We start from the raw sequence: 7377 nt of genomic DNA, 5'->3' as shown, positions 1-7377 counted from the left end.
CTGGTATACCTGCAAGTGATGGGCAGGAAAAGCCATCTGACTGTCTAATAGGGAGGACAGCTGGATGGCTTACTCCCGATGGCCCCTCCTCCATCAGAAGATGTTTTATGTCAACTGTGTAAAGTTTGACACCTGCCCAGTTCAAAATGGGGCAGACAGACAATGAGTTTGGTGGACACTGTTGCGATGGTGTACTCTGTCTGCCAAACTCAGCACCAGAAGCTCCCCTAAGGTGAATCAGTATTGACCCAGCTCATTATGGCAAAAATCTCAGCCGTTCACCCTGCAGGCCACTGCTTTTTTAGTTGGGAGATTTGAGATTCACACCCCCTGGATCCCACTGTCTAAGCTACGTCCCTGGTAGTTCCGCCTGTATGGCAGTAAATGCAACACTTTACACCAGCACTGAAGCCCAAGCAACCAGACATGATTTATCTCATAGGGCCAGATGTAAACAAAATGTTTTAATGGTCACAAACCCTGGGATTTGATCAATCTGAAAGTCTGTGACCCCTAAAACACTTGTAATTTACTAAACCCATTTAACTACTCATAAAAGGTTTTCTAAATTATTACATGGGTTAAGTAGCTATTATGAAATCGTTATTTGGAAGTGGCATATTACGGGCATCCCTTGCAAACACTGATTCCTTAAGAGATGTATTAATGTTTTGCTACCAAAATCCGGTCGCAAACTATTAATTTTTTACCAGCTATTCAAAATTGATGTTGAGCAATTTCCAAACAGGTCGGGGGCTAAAGGAGACCCCGTCCACTTTGAGAATGTTGACAAAAAACTATTTTTAGGACAAGGCTGTGGTCCAATGCTCTTAAGAATACAGGTTTACTCAACGTTTCAGTTTTTAAACATGCATCCCATTTTCTTACTCGGAAAACTGTCTGCACTAAAATAAAAGCTTGCTTTATCTAAAAGGAATCACAGACACGGTGGCGTGCTGGCCCCAACAGGCCACCATGCCTGTGACTCTTAACCAGTCATAGTGGGTGGCAATTTCCAACTTGTCTCATGCATATTAATGAGGTGGGTCGAATTGCTACCCACTGCAATTTCAAATTTGGTGAGTACATAGCTCAGTTCACAAAATGTCTTTCCATTCGCAAAAAGTCAGTGTGTAGTTTCCAACCATATTTTGCGAATGCAAAATGTGCAGATCAGGCTCAGGGTGAGCAATTCATGAAAAGCATATCTTGTTTCTTGTAGCTACTTTTAACTTTACAGGAAACGGAAACAAATATATGGATACACAAAAGCGAACATTAAAAAGTCAACAGCTATATCCCCAGCCACCACCTACACACTGGTCTACCAGCACACCTCACTTCTCTTATATTCTGCTATCATTTTTCTCATATTCTTATTTTGGGGGGGTGCCAACCCTCTTATGACACAACTGTAAAATGGCATGAAATGTGGGCAACTGGATCGTGTTATTTCAAACGACTAATAGTTATCGCGGCTGTACATGAAGATTATATTTTAAAAAAAAGCCTAGCAGTACAATTGTATTCTTGCCAGTTCCTCGCTCTGTCACAGCTCACTGCTCAGGTTATGCTGCTTAGGGCTGTGCGGTGAGTCACCCTCCATGACATTGTGATAGCAACCTCGGGGCACCGCTCCCTGCCAAGTGGCACCGGTCCAGCAACATGTCAACTTCTGTGTGCCCATGGGCTAGAAACACCGTACCGTTCAGGCGTCCGACGCTGCAGCGAGGAAAAGGGTGCAACTTGGCATCAAGGCGTCTAGGTACAGCGGCCGCCACGCCTAGCAGCCCTCCATTTTGTAAACGGTTCTAAAGCAAGATATTCAAAGGAAAATGGCTGCCTTCTCCTGTTTGGTTTAGACAACTGCATGCTCTGATGTAATCACAGAACTTGGACACTCCTTTCAGAGACTGCCATGCATGTCAGCAACCAAAGGGTCTGAAGAGTCATGTCTTTGGTTACTTGTAATTCCTGCAGTACATCATCATCAGCTAAAATGATTCTGCAATTTAGGGAGAGATGCCACATATTTGATCAAATGTTTGGCTGACATTTAAGGATACAAACAGAATCGCAAAATGTCTCGCCCAACCCCCCCCCCCCTCCCCCAAGGTAACTTTCATCATTTAGACCTCAGCATGCCAACCACTAGGCTGCAGTTACCAAACTTGTTTTTCTACCTGGAGCGAACCTGGCTTGGTTTGGCAGGTGGCCTGCTTGTGTTGCGTTAGGCCTAAGAGTGGGTGGTCCTTGTCTAAAGTGGTAAAGAGGGTGAAAAATGATGGAATGGAATGCAAACCAAACGCATGGCACTGGCTAAGATTAGTTGAAGCATTCCGTGCATCAGTTTGTTGTTTCTTGTAGCGGACACCCTAAGTGTAACAGGTATGCCCAGACGTGGGTCTTGTGTTCACTTTGCCATAGGAATTAAGCTGTACCTCAACGATGAGGCTGGGATGGGCTGTTGCTATTGGAAAAGGATTAAGAATAATTTCATATGTCTCCCCAATGTCTAGAGTGGCACAGTAGAAGAAAAACAATGGAATGTGGCTTGGGCGATCACAGTGGCTGAGATTAACTTAAGCATTCCTTTCATCACTTTAGTGTTTGTTGCAAGTGTATTTAGAGTACCTTGCTGCTATGGTGAGGAACTGCGACATGCACAAACAACAGTTTAGCATAATAACCAACCCCCCACAGAAGATCCAGTACAAGACAGAGAAAAGGGACTGGAGAAAAATATGTGGAACATGAAAGAAACTGGTTTTAAGTATAGATATCAGATTGTCCTTTTCATGAGAAAAACTTCAGGTTGTCTTGTTTTTTCAAAGCAAAACCAAAGGGGATTCTCGGCGGAGTGTTGAACAATGCAAGCACTCACCCCCAGTCAACTGATCTGGGTTTAATCCATCATCATTCTTTAGCTCACTCCGCCACCCCAGTTCAGACATGGCCATATGCAAATCAGTCTGACCCTGTGCCTCATGGGAACAGTTCAGCCCAAACTGCCAAGCCATGTCTTCCCTGAACCAGAAACTAGCATCCTGGGACCAGTTTCTGGCTAATCAGCCGTCATTAGCCAGGCTAGCTTGAATCGAGTGGCAAAGTGAGAAAAGTCTTGATTTTTCAGTCAACACACTCAAGCATTCTGGGAATTTTAGTTCCGCCTTTGCCTTTATGAATCTGGAAAACCTAGGACTGGTGTAAAGTCCGTGCAGAGTACCGTGTCCGCCAAACTCCAAATCGCCACCTTGGTCTTCATCCATATTTGACATCACATCAATATGTAAATCCACAAAATGGGGTCGCACACTGCTGATACACCAGCGGGATCGCCCCTAAGGACCATGGTAATTGTAGTATCGTTTTCTGCGATGCATCTTCTTTCGAATTGCGTATCTTCAAATCTTCGCCATCCCTGTACACCTGTTTCGGGGTATTTACCCCTCGTCAGCAGGGATTAGGCTATCTTCTGGGGTTGCTGCGTGCTGCCAAATATTACCAGGTATAGTACCACACAAAGGCACGCAGGTGCAAGATCCCGGGCTCGTCCGCTCACGGCTCCAAGGAGCATAAACATTCACAAAATGGGGTCGCACACTGCTAATACACCAGCGGGATCGCCCCTAAGGACCATGGTAATTGTAGTATCGTTTCCTGCGATGCATCTTCTTTCGAATTGCGCATCTTCAAATCTTCGCCATCCCTGTACACGTGTTTCGGGGTATTTACCCCTCGTCAGCAGGGATTAGGCTATCTTCTGGGGTTGCTGCGTGCTGCCAAATATTACCAGGTATAGTACCACACAAAGGCACGCAGGTGCGGGATCCCGGGCTCGTCAGCTCACGGCTCCAAGGAGCATAAACATTCACAAAATGGGGTCGCACACTGCTAATACACCAGCGGGATCGCCCCTAAGGACCATGGTAATTGTAGTATCGTTTTCTGCGATGCATCTTCTTTCGAATTGCGTATCTTCAAATCTTCGCCATCCCTGTACACCTGTTTCGGGGTATTTACCCCTCGTCAGCAGGGATTAGGCTATCTTCTGGGGTTGCTGCGTGCTGCCAAATATTACCAGGTATAGTACCACACAAAGGCACGCAGGTGCAGGATCCCGGGCTCATCAGCTCACGGCTCCAAGGAGCATAAACATTCACAAAATGGGGTCGCACACTGCTAATACACCAGCGGGATCGCTTTAAGGACCATGGTAATTGTAGTATCGTTTTCTGCGATGCATCTTCTTTCGAATTGCCTATCTTCAAATCTTCGCCATCCCTGTACACGTGTTTCGGGGTATTTACCCCTCGTCAGCAGGGATTAGGCTATCTTCTGGGGTTGCTGCGTGCTGCCAAATATTACCAGGTATAGTACCACACAAAGGCACGCAGGTGCGGGATCCTGGGCTCGTCAGCTCACGGCTCCAAGGAGCATAAACATTCACAAAATGGGGTCGCACACTGCTAATACACCAGCGGGATTGCCCCTAAGGACCATGGTAATTGTAGTATCGTTTTCTGCGATGCATCTTCTTTCGAATTGTGTATCTTCAAATCTTCGCCATCCCTGTACACCTGTTTCGGGGTATTTACCCCTCGTCAGCAGGGATTAGGCTATCTTCTGGGGTTGCTGCGTGCTGCCAAATATTACCAGGTATAGTACCACACAAAGGCACGCAGGTGCGGGATCCCGGGCTCGTCAGCTCACGGCTCCAAGGAGCATAAACATTCACAAAATGGGGTCGCACACTGCTAATACACCAGCGGGATCGCCCCTAAGGACCATGGTAATTGTAGTATCGTTTTCTGCGATGCATCTTCTTTCGAATTGCGTATCTTCAAATCTTCGCCATCCCTGTACACGTGTTTCGGGGTATTTACCTCTCGTCAGCAGGGATTAGGCTATCTTCTGGGGTTGCTGCGTGCGGCCAAATATTACCAGGTATAGTACCACACAAAGGCACGCAGGGGCGGGATCCCGGGCTCGTCAGCTCACGGCTCCAAGGAGCATAAACATTCACAAAATGGGGTCGCACACTGCTAATACACCAGCGGGATTGCCCCTAAGGACCTTGGTAATTGTAGTATTGTTTTCTGCGATGCATCTTCTTTCGAATTGCGTATCTTCAAATCTTCGCCATCCCTGTACACGTGTTTCGGGGTATTTACCCCTCGTCAGCAGGGATTAGGCTATCTTCCGGGGTTGCTGCGTGCTGCCAAATATTACCAGGTATAGTACCACACAAAGGCACGCAGGTGCGGGATCCCGGGCTCGTCAGCTCACGGCTCCAAGGAGCATAAACATTCACAAAATGGGGTCGCACACTGCTAATACACCAGCGGGATCGCCCCTAAGGACCATGGTAATTGTAGTATCGTTTTCTGCAATGCATCTTCTTTCGAATTGCGTATCTTCAAATCTTCGCCATCCCTGTACACCTGTTTCGGGGTATTTACCCCTCGTCAGCAGGGATTAGGCTATCTTCTGGGGTTGCTGCGTGCTGCCAAATATTACCAGGTATAGTACCACACAAAGGCACGCAGGTGCAGGATCCCGGGCTCGTCAGCTCACGGCTCCAAGGAGCATAAACATTCACAAAATGGGGTCGCACACTGCTAATACACCAGCGGGATCGCCCCTAAGGACCATGGTAATTGTAGTATCGTTTTCTGCGATGCATCTTCTTTCGAATTGCCTATCTTCAAATCTTCGCCATCCCTGTACACGTGTTTCGGGGTATTTACCCCTCGTCAGCAGGGATTAGGCTATCTTCTGGGGTTGCTGCGTGCTGCCAAATATTACCATGTATAGTACCACACAAAGGCACGCAGGTGCGGGATCCCGGGCTCGTCAGCTCACGGCTCCAAGGAGCATAAACATTCACAAAATGGGGTCGCACACTGCTAATACACCAGCGGGATCGTCCCTAAGGACCATGGTAATTGTAGTATCGTTTTCTGCGATGCATCTTCTTTCGAATTGCGTATCTTCAAATCTTCGCCATCCCTGTACACGTGTTTCGGGGTATTTACCTCTCGTCAGCAGGGATTAGGCTATCTTCTTGGGTTGCTGCGTGCGGCCAAATATTACCAGGTATAGTACCACACAAAGGCACGCAGGGGTGGGATCCCGGGCTCGTCAGCTCACGGCTCCAAGGAGCATAAACATTCACAAAATGGGGTCGCACACTGCTAATACACCAGCGGGATTGCCCCTAAGGACCTTGGTAATTGTAGTATTGTTTTCTGCGATGCATCTTCTTTCGAATTGCGTATCTTCAAATCTTCGCCATCCCTGTACACGTGTTTCGGGGTATTTACCCCTCGTCAGCAGGGATTAGGCTATCTTCCGGGGTTGCTGCGTGCTGCCAAATATTACCAGGTATAGTACCACACAAAGGCACGCAGGTGCGGGATCCCGGGCTCGTCAGCTCACGGCTCCAAGGAGCATAAACATTCACAAAATGGGGTCGCACACTGCTAATACACCAGCGGGATCGCCCCTAAGGACCATGGTAATTGTAGTATCGTTTTCTGCGATGCATCTTCTTTCGAATTGCGTATCTTCAAATCTTCGCCATCCCTGTACACCTGTTTCGGGGTATTTACCCCTCGTCAGCAGGGATTAGGCTATCTTCTGGGGTTGCTGCGTGCTGCCAAATATTACCAGGTATAGTACCACACAAAGGCACGCAGGTGCAGGATCCCGGGCTCGTCAGCTCACGGCTCCAAGGAGCATAAACATTCACAAAATGGGGTCGCACACTGCTAATACACCAGCGGGATCGCCCCTAAGGACCATGGTAATTGTAGTATCATTTTCTGCGATGCATCTTCTTTCGAATTGCGTATCTTCAAATCTTCGCCATCCCTGTACACCTGTTTCGGGGTATTTACCCCTCGTCAGCAGGGATTAGGCTATCTTCTGGGGTTGCTGCGTGCTGCCAAATATTACCAGGTATAGTACCACACAAAGGCACGCAGGTGCAGGATCCCGGGCTCGTCAGCTCACGGCTCCAAGGAGCATAAACATTCACAAAATGGGGTCGCACACTGCTAATACACCAGCGGGATCGCCCCTAAGGACCATGGTAATTGTAGTATCGTTTTCTGCGATGCATCTTCTTTCGAATTGCCTATCTTCAAATCTTCGCCATCCCTGTACACGTGTTTCGGGGTATTTACCCCTCGTCAGCAGGGATTAGGCTATCTTCTGGGGTTGCTGCGTGCTGCCAAATATTACCAGGTATAGTACCACACAAAGGCACGCAGGTGCGGGATCCCGGGCTCGTCAGCTCACGGCTCCAAGGAGCATAAACATTCCTTAGGGGCGATCCCGCTGGTGTATAAGCAGTGTGCGACCCCATTTTCC

This window comes from Lissotriton helveticus, chromosome 12 (assembly GCF_964261635.1).
Source record: "Lissotriton helveticus chromosome 12, aLisHel1.1, whole genome shotgun sequence".
In the NCBI taxonomy this organism is placed as follows: Eukaryota; Metazoa; Chordata; class Amphibia; order Caudata; family Salamandridae; genus Lissotriton; species Lissotriton helveticus.
The sequence above is the reverse complement of the archived record's forward strand: the minus strand, read 5'-3'. Positions refer to the sequence as shown.